The sequence below is a fragment of the Trichomycterus rosablanca genome, chromosome 5 (assembly GCF_030014385.1).
Source record: "Trichomycterus rosablanca isolate fTriRos1 chromosome 5, fTriRos1.hap1, whole genome shotgun sequence".
NCBI lineage: Eukaryota > Metazoa > Chordata > Actinopteri > Siluriformes > Trichomycteridae > Trichomycterus > Trichomycterus rosablanca.
Window position 1 is genome coordinate 11,266,589 of NC_085992.1, and position 17,539 is coordinate 11,284,127.

Sequence of the window (17,539 nt, forward strand, 5' to 3'; positions counted from 1 at the left end):
TAATAAATATAATAAAAAATAATAATAAATATAAATATAATAAATATAATAATAGTAATAATAATAATAAATAAAATAATAATAAGAATAACAAAAATACAAGTAGTAGTAATAGTAATCATAATAATAAATATAATAATAGTAATAATAAATATAATAATAGTAATAATAAATATAATAATAGTAATAATACTTAATAATAACAATAATAATAGTAGTAGTAGTAGTAATAACAATAATAATACATAAAATAATAATAAGAAGAACAATAATACAAGTAGTAGTAGTAGTAATAATAATAAATATAATAATAGTAATAATAACAATAGTAGTAGTAGTAGTAGTAGTAGTAGTAATAATAATGATAAATAATAATAATCATAGTAATAATAATACTACTAATAATAATAATAATAGTAGAAGTAATAATAATATTAATAATAATAATATTATTAATAATAGTAGTAGGGCAAAGTGTAAGTTTACAAATGAATTAGAATGTATAAATGAAAACTAAAGCCTGTGATAAACAAAAATTCATCACCTGTATTAGTCCTGGTGTTTTATTAAATGCGGATGTAACTGAAATTCATATTTAATATTCAGTCTCCAGCACTGAAAAGTAAACACAACACCCTCATAAACAAACCAATTATTTAATCATCATGTTTATTCAGTAGTGTGTATTCAAAACCACATAAGACAATCCAATTATTTCATATCTACTCTACTTAAAATACACACACACACACACACACACATGAGTGTAATATTCTAACCGTATATTTAATATTGGCTAAATGTTTAGTCAGAGGGAGAGCATCATGTCCCTCTGCATGTAACCTAGACTAACATAAAATGCATTTTAAACATCTTCATATTTACTATTGTTGAAGATGAAATTGAAGAGTAAAACAGATGCAGTAGAACAAGTACCTTTATAATATTTCTGCTTTTTGTTTTTTGTTTTATCTCTCAGCTTTACATTGATCAGATCTGTCAATCTTTTTGCATTAGCCAGGACTCAGCATGTCCTGCATGATGTAGATTCTTTGCTCTAATATGGAAGAACAGGGTGGGTGAGTGTTTCAAAGCCAAAAAGCAACAGTAATCAGACTGACACTGTATGGAAGAAAAGTTTCATGCTGGACGTTAGATTAGATAGTCTAATCAAATCCAAACAAAAGTTCTGCTCATATGAGGCCAAAAACCAGTAAACTAACAGAATCGGAGCAAAAGGCAACCCACTACCATGCCAAGTAAAAATTTGGCTCATTCTTTTCATAGCCCTTTAAGGCCTGTGGGGCAAAAATATAGAGTTTTTATTACTGCAGATCCAGTTCAGTAAGGTTCATTTAGTTTTATTTTTCATTTTTATTTTTGGTCACGGCAGGTTGGGTTCCACCAAGAAACACTGGGCTCAAGGCAGGAATACCTTAAACAGTGTGACAATCCATCACAGGGCTTCAGTTAATCATGTCTGTGTGAACTCATTTTCTTTCTCACTGTCTATTTAAAACCTAATACGTTCTGATTGCATCAAGATATTTCCTTTTTTCTCTTTGTATTTGTTTAAAAAATATATTGGGACATTTTCAGATTGCATTCCTTCACCCTTGTTGTAAGCATTTGCCTTTTGTATTTACCTGGTCTATCTGATACATATGTAGTGCATCAGCCACCAGAAGGCGCTGTTTCTGACTTTCCGTTCATGCCTGAACTGTTATTAATACTGTATATACGGTGTGTGTGTGTGTGTGTGTGTGTGTGTGTGTGTGTGTGTGTGTGTGTGTGTGTAAATATTAAATAAAAAAAATATAATTATGTCCACCACCATTTGTGTTCTCATTTATTTTAACTAGCAAAAACACTGGGCACAAGGGTGCAGATGATGAGAGAGGGTGGATAGTGAGAGATGGATGATAGATAGTGAGAGATGGTGGATGGTGAGTGATGGTGGATGGTGAGAGATGGATGATAGATGGTGAGAGATGGTGGATGATAAGAGATGGATGATGAGAGATGGTGGATGGTGAGAGATGGTGGATGGTGAGTGATGGTGGATGATAAGAGATGGATGATGAGAGATGGTGGATGGTGAGTGATGGTGGATGATAAGAGATGGATGGTGAGAGATGGTGGATGGTGAGTGATGATAGATGGTGAGTGATGATAGATGGTGAGAGATGGTGGATGGTGAGTGATGGTGGATGATAAGAGATGGATGATGAGAGATGGTGGATGGTGAGAGATGGATGATAGATGGTGAGAGATGGTGGATGGTGAGTGATGGTGGATGATAAGAGATGGATGATGAGAGATGGCGGATGGTGAGAGATGGATGATAGATGGTGAGAGATGGTGGATGGTGAGTGATGGTGGATGATAAGAGATGGATGATGAGAGATGGTGGATGGTGAGAGATGGTGGATGGTGGGAGATAGTGAATGGAGAGAGATGGTGGATGATGAGAGATGGTGGATGGTGAGGGGTGAATCAGAGTTTAACAGGCACGGCTGACTGACTGCTGTGGTTTTACTAGAGAGAGGTTTTGGGAGAGGGTAGTGTAGGGGGAGAGAGGAGGGCACATGGTTGGTTTTAAGTAGTAAACCACTGCAGTGGTTCACATTAAGGGGAATGTTAGTGAGGTCATAAAGTACAGGAAGACCAGCACCATATTTGGTGTTTTGTTGACGTTCTCCAAACCCAGTGAAGACAATCGCATCTTAAATGAACCTGTCCTACCTAACATGGTCCAAATTCTGTAATAAGGAAAGAGAGAGAAAGAGCGAAAGATAGAGTGCACCCCAAAGTAACTACAAGAAGCAATACTGAACATAGGACAGCTGAGGTCAAAAGTTTACATACACTTGTAAGCGACGTCAATACTTCTGTGTCCAAAAAACTTTGGAATTATAATCGTTTAGGGTAAGAAAATTGAGAAAATGATTATTATTATGCATTAATACATTTTGGCAGTGGGTAAGCCACTATTGGAACCCAGCTACTCTCACACGATCAGCCACTTTTCTCTAAATGAGATCTGGCATCTTGGAAAGGTCATTGAGAAAGTTGGCACACTTCTTCACTTTCCTCTGCTGTACTGAGATTTCCTCTACGCTACAGTATAGTCGCACTTTCTATCCAATAAAATATCCCAATTATTTTCACTGCATTGTTCTGACTGTGAGAAACCACGTCACTCTTCAAATTAACATCGTGTTTGCTGATTTTTGCTGGATTTCCTGGCTGCGTCCCAAACCGCATCATGTCTGCTATGTAGTGTGGAACTATACTATCTGAAATGCACTTATTAGGGTCCAGGTGGAGCAGAAGGATATTCTGGTAGCACACCAGTGCTGGGATTCTGAACTCTCTGAGTTTGAATCTTAGCTCTGCTGCGTGTTGGCTGGGCGCCCCCTAGCAGGGGCAATTGGCAGACAAAATTGGCCACTGGTCTGCTGGGTGGGAAAAGATTAGACTAAAAATGGGTTGAGGTCTTTGATGCTTAGTAGACTGAGGCGCCCGTACAAAAGTGGAGAAAGACGGAGATCAGCGAGTGACTCTCCATGTGTGAGACTGGCCTCACATGCAAGTCCACCAAAGTACAGGTGAATAAGAATGGCCGCACATGTTAGAGGAGGAAATATAAAATATAAACTTCTCGGACATGATTAAAGCCTATCCAAGCTTTTCAACGGGCGCAAGGCACATAGTAACACCCTGGACGGGGCACCAGTCCATCGCAGGGCAGACACACACACACACGCACACACACACACACACACACACATCAACTACAGGGCAATTCAGTGTCTCCAATTAACCTGACTGCATGTTTTTGGATTGTGGGAGGAAACCGGAGGTCCAGGAGGAAACCCACACAGACACAGGGAGAACATGCAAACTCCACACAGAAAGGACCCTGACCACTGTACCTGGGAGTCGAACCCAGGACCTTCTTGCTGTGAGGTGACAGTGCTACCAACCAAGCCACCATGCCGCCCATCATGAAATTCAGTCTTATACAAAAGTTTGTGCACCCTGGGTCATGTTCTTTTTATGATTATTAAAAATCAGTTCTAATGCTGTACAGTAAACAAATACATTTAATACATAATTCATTGTTTAATACATTATAATGCACAGTTAGTGTTTATGTACTGAATTTAACAAATAATAAAATAATAAATGCGCCAAAACATTAACACTTGGCACAGGCAACATTTTTTGCTGAAATGTTCAATTTAGATTAAAATGTACAGTGGTTTAATCCTCGAGTATGATGTGTGAACACATTTTCACCTAGAAAATCTACAAATACATAGACGTTGACCAATGGGGTGTGCAAGGGACATTACCAGCAGCATATGAAGCAAAAGCCTCAATTTGGATAAAAGAAGCATCTGGTTGGATTAACAAAGGCTACATCTTTTGCTGAAATGTTAAATTCTGTAAATTATTAGTAATTCTGCATTAAAAGGAACTGGTTCAATCCCTGTATATGATGTGTGATCACATTTTTACCTTGGACGTTGACCAATGGGGTGTGCAAACTTTTGCATAAGACTGGAAGATTGAGGTTGAGGTCAGGATTCTGTGCAGGCCAGTCAAGTTCTTCCACACCTAACTCACTCAGCCGTGTCTTTATGGACCTTGCTTTGTGCACTGGTGCGCAGTCATGTTGGAACAGGAAGGGGCCATCCCCAAACTGTTCCCACAAAGTTGGGAGCATGAAATTGTCCAAAATCTCTTGGTATGCTGAAGCATTAAGAGTTCCTTTCACTGGAACTAAGGGGCCGAGTCCAAGTCCTGAAAAACAACCCCACACCATAATCCCCCCTCCACCAAACTTATAGGCACACTTGGCACAATGCAGCCAGACAAGTACCGTTCTCCTGGCAACCGCCAAACCCAGACTCGTCCATCGGATTGCCAGATGGAGAAGCGTGATCCATTACTCCAGAGAACACGTCTCCACTGCATGCTTTACACCACTGCATCCGGCGCTTTACATCATGCGCTTCGTGATGTAAGGCTTGGATGCAGCTGCTCGGCAATGGAAACCCATTCCATGAAGCTCTCTACGTACTGTTCTTGAGCTAATCTGAAGGCCACGTGAGGTCTGTAGCGATTGACCTCTGCGCATTATGTGCCTTAGCATCCGCTGACCCTGCTCTGTCATTTTACGTGGCCTAACACTTTGTGGCTGAGTTGCTGTCGTTTCTAAACGCTTCCACTTTGTTATAATACCACTGACAGTCGACTGTGGAATGTTTAGTAGCGAGGAAATTTCATGACTGGACTTGTTGCACAGGTGGCATCTATAACGGTACCACGCTGGAATTCAATGAGCTCCTGAGAGCGACCCATTCTTTCACTAATGTCTGCATGCCTAGGTGCTTGGTTTTATACACCTGTGGCCATGGAAGTGATTGGAACACCTGAATGTAATGATTTGGATGGGTGAGTGAATACTTTTGGCAATATAGTGTAGCTCTAAGTGAACGGGGTTAGAGTGACATGGAGAGAGAAATACTGAAGAAAGCCAAAAGATCTGTAGATGCTTCAGCATATAAAGCAAAGTTAAATGTATTAAAGTGGGTGAAACTGAAGCAGAGGGGAACAGTGAGGAACAGTGAGGATAAGGGTGAGGGTGAGAGGTTGAGGGAGGATGTTTTGAGTTTACTGTGGGATTCCTCATGCTGTTTTAAGAGAACAGTAAGCTGTATTTCCATCTTTCACATATGGCTGGTTAAACGGATCGCCGCTTCTCCTGTCAAAACCTCAGAGAGAGAAAATAAAGAAGAGAAGAGAAAAGACTGGAGGAAGGAAAAACATTTTTCCACTTCAATAAGATCCTTCACTTCTGTCCTCACTTTACTACCCATCAGTAAAACACTGGAGGAAACAAAACGGCATCTGAACAATAAAGTTAAACAATGTTATGACAAAATTATGGGCAATAATATAGAGCCTCACACTCCCATATGCAACTGTAATATTTCTAGAACATTCAGAAGTGTTTCTGTTGGAATTTGTCCCCATTCAAGAGCGTTTATAACCTCAGGTTATAAGGTTTGAGCTTTAACCAGAATGCTTTCAACTCCCCTCTAGCCACTAAGCTCTCACTGCTTCTGAAACTGGTTTCCAGTGGTCTGTATTTATTAGCTGTACCCAGTAGGCAGGTTTAATTGGCTTGTTACAGATTACACAACATGTCACAAAAAATCTGAAGTCACCAGTGTGTCGTAATCTCTGCTGAGTTAGCGCCGAATTTTACGTCTCTGCTTCTCCTCCTGCTGCCATATTTATTTTCCCTTCACTCTCTTACTAAACGGCAGAAGTATCAACGTTCTCGCTCATAACTGTGCTTGCAGCGTCGCTGATATTTAACAAGACGCAACTTTACGTCCCTCTGCGGCCAAATAATCGCAAAGCTTTGAACACCGAGAGCTGCCAGAGAACCTGCACGTAATTTTACAGACCTGCACTTATTAAGAGTTCTTCTACTGAATGTATTTTTATTTTTCCTCTTGTTTTCATTGGGGAGCCTGGGGGCCTTCTGGCAGCTTTCTGCATCCAATAAAACCTACAAGTTCTCCGTCTTTTTATTGCGTGGTTGAAATAAACGGCATCTTTTTGATTAAGGAATTCGTTTGTGGCCGGGCTTCTGGACATCTTGAGTGCATGCCAGGCATTCTGGTGTAACCCTGTTATGGTGAAATGAAGGGTAATATTCGTTTATTGCATTTACATTTGTTCATTTGATGATGCTGTTATCCAAACCCACTTACAAGTGAGGCAGATCCAAACGTTCCAATCCAAACATTCAGCTCAGCAACAATCATGGTTAAAGGGTTTTAAATGACTCTAGCGAAAGGAATGGGGTTTATATTTTGATCACTAGCACAGAACTTTAACTGTTCATCAAACTCCACGTGTTCTTGACCTGTATGAAGCCTCACTGAATTCTTAACTTGAGTGGAAGAAGCTTCAGCTTGAGCAGTAGAAGCCCTATTAAATTAAGTTTGGGTGAAAAAGCCTCAACATGGGCTAAAAAGGGTGGTGTTCGAATAGATGAAGACTCAATTTGGGAACTTTAAGCCCTAGCTTGCATAGAAACAAATGAATTTGGTAAATAAACGACTTACCTTGGTACCTTTAGGTAAAAGTTAGTTAGTTTGGGTACTTCAGCCTGAATAAAAGAATCTGTTAGTCGGCAAGAAGCTCTAGCTTGGCTGAAATAAACCTCTTCAAGTGTCATGTTAGGTGGAAGAAGCTTCCGTTTGGGTGGAAGAAGTCTTGGTCTGGGTTCATCCCTGAGCACAAAGTGAGGTCTATGAAGACGTGGTTTGATGAGGATTGATGCACTCTATTGGCCTGCTCAAAGCCCTGACCTCAACCCCTACTGAACACCATTGAGATAAATTGAAATGTTGATTCTTAATTGACATAAAAATGCTCTTTTGACTGAATGGGCAAATTTCCACAAATGAACTGACCAGTCGAGTGGAGGCTGTTATATTTGGAATGGGGTGTCCAAAACTTCATGATCAGAAGCTTTGCTGGTCATAAACACATGGCTTTACAATGTCAGTCTATCAGCATTGCTGGAACATTTTATCCAGAGGGCGTGTAGCTTTATATTTAAGTTTTCTTTAGAGTGTTGGGAGGCAAACTGGCAGCAGTGTCCTGCTAATCCCTGAGCTTTAGCATGTTAGTCAATGGAACAAGACTCCAGAGAAATCCCATTATAGGATGGACTGTACTTCAGGAACATGAGCACTGCCTAAAACATCCACAAAGGAACACTGTACATGCTACACATTGTAGTGTATCATATATCCTGGTGTAACTCCATTTGGCATCTTTTCAAGCAAGTGTTGAGAAACGGGCATCAAACTGGCACCGGAGAGCCACTAATCCATAAGCTTTGGGTTGTTTAAACTCAGGGTGCTTGGCATGCACCATTTCTGAGATCTCTGATGAGGTGGGACCTCATTGCGTCAACATCCTGACATTTTATCCTGCCTATCTACCCTGAATGACCCAGTGTCTCCTTTCCTTACACAAGGATCCAAAGACCTACAGTTGTGTGTAGTAGGTGTGTAGGGATTTGCCTTGCTCTCTATCTAGCAAGGCTGGCCCTTCCCTATTACAGCTGCATTGGGTTGTGGGCAGCTTGGAAACATTAAGGGATCAATGAATTAAAAAAAAAAAGGTCTATTTTTAGAAGTATACTACCAACAGTGTATTTGCCTGAGATATCATAACAACCACCTAGCAACATCCTGGAACAACTTACACTATAGTAACCACCTGAAACAGCAACCACGAAGCAGTACCCTGTCGACTACCTGGACTACAATAGCAACTGCTTGGCAACACTATAGCAACCACCTCAAACATTAGAGCAACCACAAAGCAGTACCCTGTCAACCACCTGGACAACAACAGCAACCGCTTAGCAACACTATAGCAACCTCATGAAAAATCATAGCAACCACGAAGCAATACCCTGTCAACCACCTGGACTACAATAACAACTGCTTAGCAAAACTATATCAACCACCTGAAACATCTGGGGAAGAAAACATAATCAATTACCACTTAGAACGTGTAAATATGCTTAAAACACAATTGCAAAAAGTCATATTCCAAGAATACAGCTACAATGCACTGTTACTGGAAAGTGGTGTACATGACATGAAGTGCATCAATTGCATAGTATGAGTTCTAGCTGGTTTAGACTGCTTCCTGTGTTCTAGCTAAGAAATCTCTGTTAACAATAGAATCTTCCACTGTCCTACAAGGTCACTGATGGGAGTATAAAGGGTGATTATTTTCTTTCCTTTTTATCACATTCACAGAGTTTCTATCTGAGACTTCAGTGTCAGTGCGATCCTTCTTTGCAGACAATAATAAATGTCAGCATTTTTTCTACAGCAATTTTTCTATTAAATGAAGGGGTTTTCCCACTACACATCATAGCAATCATGAAGCAACACCCTGTCAACCACCTGGAATACTACAGCAACTGCTTATCAAGACTTTAGCAATACCAGGGCTTTATCACATAAGCTGCAGAATCACTTTACATTTTCTAAAGGAAGTGCACTTTTGGAGTTAGTAAAATAAAGTCATAATTATAAATAATAACCAAGACTGTAAACAATTAGCACGTCAGTCAGTTATCATTATAATGATTGCATGTGGTTATTAGACAAATGTTTTTTGCGTATCTGTTTTTTTAGGTTATGAATTGTAAGAGATTCAGGGTCTTTGCATCATCAGCTGTTTGCACTTACATGACCGAATGTGAGTCCAAATAATTATCTTTGTAATGCCACTGAGAACAAGTGCTGCCCAAAACCAACTTGTAACACAGTTGTGCATATTAAATATGTTCTGGTGTGTCATATATCTAACTCCTCCAGGCCTCATAATCACGATGGAGAAAGGCCAAGAAAACATTGAGGATCGAGACACATCTCACCAATCCATTAGATTTTAGGAGGGGAGTAGAGAACAAATTCTTCCCAGGATCAGAGCCGCTGGCTGGGCTTCTAGTCCGTTTCTTCACTAATGCCCTTCATTCCAGAACCCTCCAGAGATTTAGGGACTTTCAAAGTCATAAAAATTGGAAACAATAAAAAGCATGACTCAAAAACCATTGTTGTGCCTAATGGCTGCTTGGCAAACGCAATCCAGCGCAATCCAGTACAAAGGAACGTGCTGTCAACTTAATCATGTCCGCGCATTTAAACAAGGAACATGCCAAAACTGAAACTGGGTCCCCAAAATAGCTAACAGAAATGCAAGCTAGTGATACTCTGGCCCTGATTCACTGAAGATTGGTGCATGTAACAACATGTCGACTTGATAACACCAGCAATATGTATGAGCTGATTATTACAAGTGTCTGTTGATGTTTGGACAGGAGTAAAATGATGCATTGTGTTTGTTTTCAGATTTAATGCTTTACTTAATGTGTGATTTGTGAACATTTCCATTCAAGGCTGCAGAAGACAGTGTTGACTCTGGGCAAATTGTTGATTTAGAATCCCTCAAGCCTGGACACACCAAAAATGGGAAATTGTAGCTGGAAATAGTCGTCTATTGTGGTTCAGTTAACTGTGACAGCATTTAGTTATATCTGACTGTACTTTGGGAATTCGTTTTAGTTTTACAAGCTTCGTAAACACAATTCATTGTCCCAAAATATTGACATTTGGCTGCTTATTTTATCCAAAACAGCTCACAATCATGACAGCATACGATCCACCAGTGGCTGGTGGAGACTGAACCCTTGGTTCTGGTAGACTGTTAAGGATCTCATTACAGTTTGTTCCATTTTTTGGTTCCAGTTACGTAAATGTGAAAGAAATCCAAGAAACACTGAGATATATGAGACAGTCTAACAATAATCCCAATCTGACAATATACTATGTGGCCAAAAGTATGTGGACACCCTGTTCCAAAGTCAGCTTTTACATGAAGTTCACCATAACCACCTCCATTCATCTGGAAACATTCTTTGCAATTTTTAAATGTAATTGTGTGAATTCATGTCAGGCAATGATGTCACGGTTGAAGTTTCAAATCATTCCAAAAGGCTCTATGCAAGCTACTGAAAGTCCTCTGTTTGGACCTTGCTTCATTTATAGGGCACAGACATGCTGAAACAGGGAAGACCTTCCTCAAACAAAGTGAAAAAAGCATCTTCTTCATGTTCTTCAAAAAGTTTCCACACTTTTTAAAACTCTATTTATTAAGAATAAAAAACAAACTAGAGAGGTGCATTTCCTGAAGAAAATGCGAGTGTGATTGTGGTGCAGCGGGTGCGCGTATTTAAATGCTGTATCCAAGTTGGGGTGTCATCAATGGGCTTTACGATTTAGAGTTGGAACGTTGATATCATTTTCAAAAAATGAATGGAAGTGAATGGGACCAAAAAACGGGTGTGGCAGGTGGGCGTGGGTTCGAATCTCCATGCTATATCCAAGTCGGGGTGTCATCAGAGGGCTTTACGATTTAGAGTTGGAACAGCGTTGATATCTCGAACTTTCAAAAAATGAATGGAAGTGAATGGGATCAAAAAATGGGTGTGGCAGGTGGGCGTGGGTTCGAATCTCCATGCTATATCCAAGTTGGGGTGTCATCAGTGGGCTGTACGATTTATCAGGGGATCAGTTAAGCGCATAGCCACTGATGCACCACTGCTTTCACATCATCATCACATGAAAATCTTCTTCCCCTTAAAGCTTCTTTGAGCTCCAAAAAGGTGAAAATCAGATGGAGCTAAATCTGGACTATAAGCTCTATCTCAGTCTCTCAGACACGACCAAGTACTGCTCCTCCCACCCTCACCGTTTCCAACCAAAATATAAAAGTGTGGAAACTTTTTGAAGATCCGTCGTATATTTGATTGTATGCACCTGTTAGCAAAGGGTGTAGCAGAAGCACATGGACCTGTCATCCAACATCAGGGCTCAGCTTCACAAACAGCCTCTCGAATTCAGTGGTATCTTGATAGTGAGACTTGAGCCATAATATTGGGGAACCAAATCAGATCCTGCATGTAAACCAGAAATGATACATTGGCAGTTATAGGGTGTGTTCGAAAACCTAGGGAGCTGCCTTGCTGTCTTACTGTCTACATAGGCAGCTGCGTCAGTAGAGAGAATTCTAATAAGTCAACGACTTATAAGTCAGGTTATTCGAACGCGCTACTTAGACAGCGATTCCATCGGGTTTCGCGTTTAGCATTTAGCATCTTGCCATTAAAACCAATGAATTGAGGTAGCACAGCACGCTAACGTCAATATAACATCTCCCTTCATGTACCGATAACGGTTACATTTTCTGACAAGCCCGAACTTGCAAATAAAAACACTCGGTACAAGTTTATACAAGTTAAAAATCAGTAATATTTTATTTACGTTTGAAAATAACTCCATTCGTTTCTCCGCCCCGTCAGCCATGTTTAATTTTCTGTGAGAGAAGAGCACCCGACCCGCAATGAATTCTGGGATTGCTTTGATCACTAAGGCAGCGTCGGATGCTCACTCGTTCTTGAGCCAAAATAACATTGAAATATTAAGATGCCTCAGTAGTGAGGATATTAAGGCATCTAGGATTTCGAACAGCCTCCTTCTCGGGAGCGCGCACAGGATGACGTAAAATGCTGCCTATGTAGAGAGCTCACTAGCTTTTCGAACACACCCATAGTGTAGTAATATACGTACTTTGTCAATTCAAATAGCAGTTAGTGATAGAGATAGTGACTACACCAGGGATGTACAAACTACGGCCTGTGGTTCATTTGCGGCACATTACCATTTCTGAAACGGCTTGCAGGGTATTTTGGAAATAAAATTAAAGCTGGCTTGCTATTAAGCAGGTTTTAAAAAACTGGATGTCGCTATAGTATAAAACAAATCTAAAACACTCCCCTTCTTCTTTCCCCCAACTCAAAACATTAGCGTTACACCTACATTAATGTTCCTGAGTTTTTGGATAAACATGGTGGCTCTAAACAAATAAAAACTAGACAGCGAATGCAGAAAATTTCAGGCATGCTGGGTTAAGATTAAGTGTGTACGTTTCATTTAAATAAGTATAATAATCTTCCCATTAGGAGTTTGGACATTCCTTTGCTACACAGTCTAATTAATCCAATCAGATTACTAAAGATACATAACTAGATTACTCTATACTTAATCTTTAATGCTCGTGTGTTTGCCTCTGGTCTAAAATAGTGGATCTTCCAGCTATGGTGTCATTGCCCACCTGCCTTATTTTAGCGTCTCTCCCACTATCCTTGCCCGCCAGGCTGATGTCATGTGGCGCACAGCGGCATGATGGATGAGAGAGATAATGCATATTAAGTATGTCCAGCTCCCTGGAAAAACATAAAAAAAGTGTAATGAAGGGAAGAAGAGTGTTTGAAACCCAGCCGAGCAGGATGAGAGGAGTTCCTGCATAGCGTCAACGCCGTCCTCTCAGAAATGGACCATGTCACAGTGGCAGTAAAATGCATGGATAGAAAAGAGCCAAAACCGGCGTCCGTTAGGGATTTGGGTATCACGGGCATTTCTCTGGAGCCAGGACGAACGTAAAAAATGTTTAGGTCAGGGCTGGTATAGAGATCTCGTTAAAGCAGTGTTTCATTTTTCTGGATGCTGTCACGTAAATGTGGAAGAAATCTGAGGAACACTGGACTAGATGGAACGGTCTGATGACAGTTGTGAACAGTCCGTTTTATATGGCACATTATTTACTTAAAGTGCAAAACCACAGGATTATATAAGGGGTGCAGCTTTCTGACAATACACTATATAGCCAAAAGTATGTGGACTCATCTGAACTTGAGCTTGATAATCATTCACTTCCAAAAGCACATGCATTAACATGGAGTTTCCCCCTTTTGTGGCAAAAGCCTGGCTCAAAATCAACATACCAATTCATCTCAAAGTTGTTTATATAATTGGTATTATACACCTGTTAGGAATGGGTGTGGCAGAAAAATCTTGAAATCAAATAAAATTTCCTGCATAGCGTCAACGTCGTCCTCTCAGAAATGGACCATGTCACAGTGCTAGTAAAATGCATGGATGGAAAAGAGCTGTAACAAGCGTCCATTAGGGATTTGGGTATCACGGGCGTTTCTCTGGAGCCAGGATGAACGTAAAAAATGTTTAGGTCAGGGCTGGTCGAGATCTCGTTAAAGCAGTGTTTCATTTTTCTGGATCCTGTCACATAAATGTGGAAGAAATTTGAGGAACACTGGGGGTGCCTCAATCTGACAATACACTGTATAGTGCCAAAAGTATGTGGACTCATCTGAGCATGAGCTTGACGAACATTCACTTCCAAAACCACATGCATTAACATGGAGTTTCCCCCTTTTGTGGCCATATTAGCCATGCCAGGCACTGATGAGAAAGCCTGACTCACAATCAACATACCAGTTCACCCCAAAGTTGTTCAACTGGGCTGAAGTCAGGGCTCTGTGCAGTCCAGCTGAATTCCTCTTTTTGGATCTTGCTTTGTTTACAGGGGTACAGTCATACCAGAAGAGGAAGGAACCTTCCCCAAATCTTTGTCATAAATTTGAAAGAATGTAATTTATTTTATATAATTGATGTTTTACACCTGTTAGCAATGGGGGTGGCAGAAACATCTTAAAATCAATCATTTTTTTATTCTTTTTAATTAATCATCAGTTCTGCTCATCCAATAGCATCAATTCCCACAGATACAATCTGAGCTGTTACAGAAAGCCGTCTTAAATAAGTGACAGCTGTTATAGCCAAATATGTGGTTTTGGAATAGACAAAAGTGTGTTCACGCTGCACCTTGCTTTCCAGAGAATGAAGAATGTGCAACATTTACATTTTCAGCATTTAGCAGACGCTTTTATCCAAAGCGACTTATACAATGAGCAATTAAGGGTTAAGAACCTTGCTCAGGGACCCAGCAGTGGCAACTTGGTGGTGGCGGGGCTTGAACCGGCAACCTTCTGTTTACTAGTCCAGTACCTTAACCACTGAGCTATCACTGGCCCTGCTGCAACAGTGCTGAAGTGAAACTATTCTGCGATGTGATTTCAATTTGTGTCAGTCATTCTGTAGAAAAAAGGTTAAATGGTCATGATTTGGTTGTAAATCTGGGGGAAATCCCTTAAATGATGGTGTGTTACCAAAACTTTCCCAGAGCTGAGCTCACTCCACTGGCTGACGCTCCGAAAACCTCGCACAGGAAACAGTTGTGGTCACTTTGGACGCTTTAACACGTACTCGTAAAAAAGTACCATCTCTTAAGAGTCAGCGTTTCCCACAGAAGGGGAAATACAGAGGAACTATACACACCTCGAAGCATTTGCTTACGGTGTGAGTCACGATCCCAGCACGGAACTCAAATACACTGCCAAAACCAGCAACACCATCAACGTTAGCAACACCAACAACACCACCACCTAACCCTAAACCTACCCTGCCAATACCAGTAACATCAGCAATATCACTGTAATATCACCAACATTAGGAACACCACCAAAGGATCCGAATACCCCGCCAACTGTACCAGCATTAGTGACACCAACACACCAGCAACATCAGCATCACCATTAACACCAGCAACACCACCACAGTACCCAAATACCCTGCCAACATCAGCACAATCAACAATATCACTGCAATATCACCAACATTAGGAACACCACCAATGTATCCAAACAACCTGCCAATCTCACCAGCATTAGCGACACCAATGCCCAGCAACACCACCACAGGACCCAAATAACCTGTCAACACCAACAGCATCAACAATATCATTGTAATATTATCAGCATTAGCAACAGCACCAAAATATTTAAATACCCTGTCAACACCAGTAACTTTGCCAAGGGCATCACCAACACACCAGCAACATCAGCAACACCACCACTTAACCCTAATTCTACCCTGCCAACACCAGCAACATCAACAATATCACTGCAACACCACCAATGGAGCTGAATGCCCTGCCAACCTCGCCAGCACACCAGCAACACCAAAAAAACCAGTAACACCCCCACAGGATCCAAATACCCTTCCAACACCAGCGACATTAACAAATATCTTTGCAATATTACCAACATTAGCAACACCACCAAAATATTTGAATACCCTGCCAACACCAAAAACATTATTATCACCAACACACCAGCAACATCAGCATCACTATATACTCTAGCAACACCACCACAAGACCCAAATACCCACATGCTAACTCCTGTCCACCATTAAAAGTACGTGCAATGAAACTGGACATTCAATGAATCCTGACAAATCCTGTTTCCTCCAAGATCATGTAGATGGCAGGACAGATCCATTTTTCAGTTTCTTTAATACTGTCCATAAGTGGTACTGTCCACAGTCAAGTAAGCTTCACATCATTGTTTAGATAAGTTCTTGCTCCTGTTTCTCTGTTGTCTATGATCAGCAATAAACTTTAGTTAGGCTTTTAGGTGCTGATTTTGGAGCAAGGCCTTCTTTTTTTCCTTAAGATCATTAAAAAACATTTGAAGGTAAATACATGTCTCTTCCAAGTGCAACCTAAAAAATCTATTATTCTATCTAAATCTATTCAAATCAAATCTATTTATTTACAATACTATAAAATTATTAATATAAAAGTTGCAGGCTTTGGACATTCAGACTCTCGTTGGGTGAGTGATCATAGGGATTCAAGCTTTGCTAAATTATTTCCGAAGTTCCCAATCCTTCCACACTGTCTGACCTGAGTATGGTACGTGAGATCCTTCCATCTCTGTTTCATTTCATGTGCTGTGTAAAAATGAACTTCACTGTCATTTAGATGCTGTCTGGAAGTTGCAAAAGCTAGAAAGAGTCTACTCCTTTTTTGAGGAGATGTTCCATGCTGGATTTTTTCCTACTGGGCATTTTTAGTGCTTGTTAAAATGTAGAGATGAGATTTATTAAAGGTTATGTATGCATAAGCAAAGTAGTTCCATCATTTACACCAGGTTCATCCCTTAATTCCCTAAAATCATCATTTAAACTAATGGCCTGTGACCCCAACTACACATATAAATTTACTGCTTTTAGCAGATGCTTTTATCTAAGGTGACAAGCAAATAAAGGTTAAAGGTCTGGCTCAGGGGTCCAACAGTGGCAACTTGGCAGTAGCAGGGATTGAACCGGCAACCTTCTAATTATTAGTCCAGCACTTTAACTACTGAGCCACTACTACACCAAATCCTGTTTTTTCCCAAGATCATTCGGAGCCATGGAAGAGATGCAGCAGGATGCACTGTATGATCCACCTCATGATGTACAGTAGTTGAAGAAGCTGCTGGTAATGTCCTGGTACCAGATCTTCTGTGAAGTCCATGTCTTGGTAGGTTTTGACAGTGTATTAGGCGTGTGGTCCTGATGTTTTGGCTGACCGGTGTATGTCAAACTACACCGATCAGCCATAACATTAAAACCACCTCCTTGTTTCTACACTCACTGTCCATTTTATCAGCTCCACTTACCATATAGAAGCACTTTGTAGTTCAACAATTACTGACTGTAGTCCATCTGTCTCTCTGCATGCTTTGTTAGCCCCCTTTCATGCTGTTCTTCAAGACAAGTCAGGACTCTCCCAGGACCAGGTGTGTTGTGCTGGCATGAGTGGATAAGACACATCAGCACTGCTGGAGTTTTTAAACAACTCACTGTCACTGCTGGACTGAGAATAGTCCACCAACCAAAAATATCCAGCCAACAGCGCCCCGTGGGCAGGTCTAGAAGATGACCAACTCAAACAGCAGCAATAGATTAGTGATCATCTCTGACTTTACATCTACAAGGTGGACCAGCTAGGTAGGAGTGTCTAATAGAGTGGACAGTGAGTGGACACAGTATTTAAAAACTCCATCAGCGTTGCTGTGTCTGATCCACTCATACCAGCGCAACACACACTAACACACCACCACCATGTCATTATCACTGCAGTGCTGAGAATGATCCACCACCTAAATAAT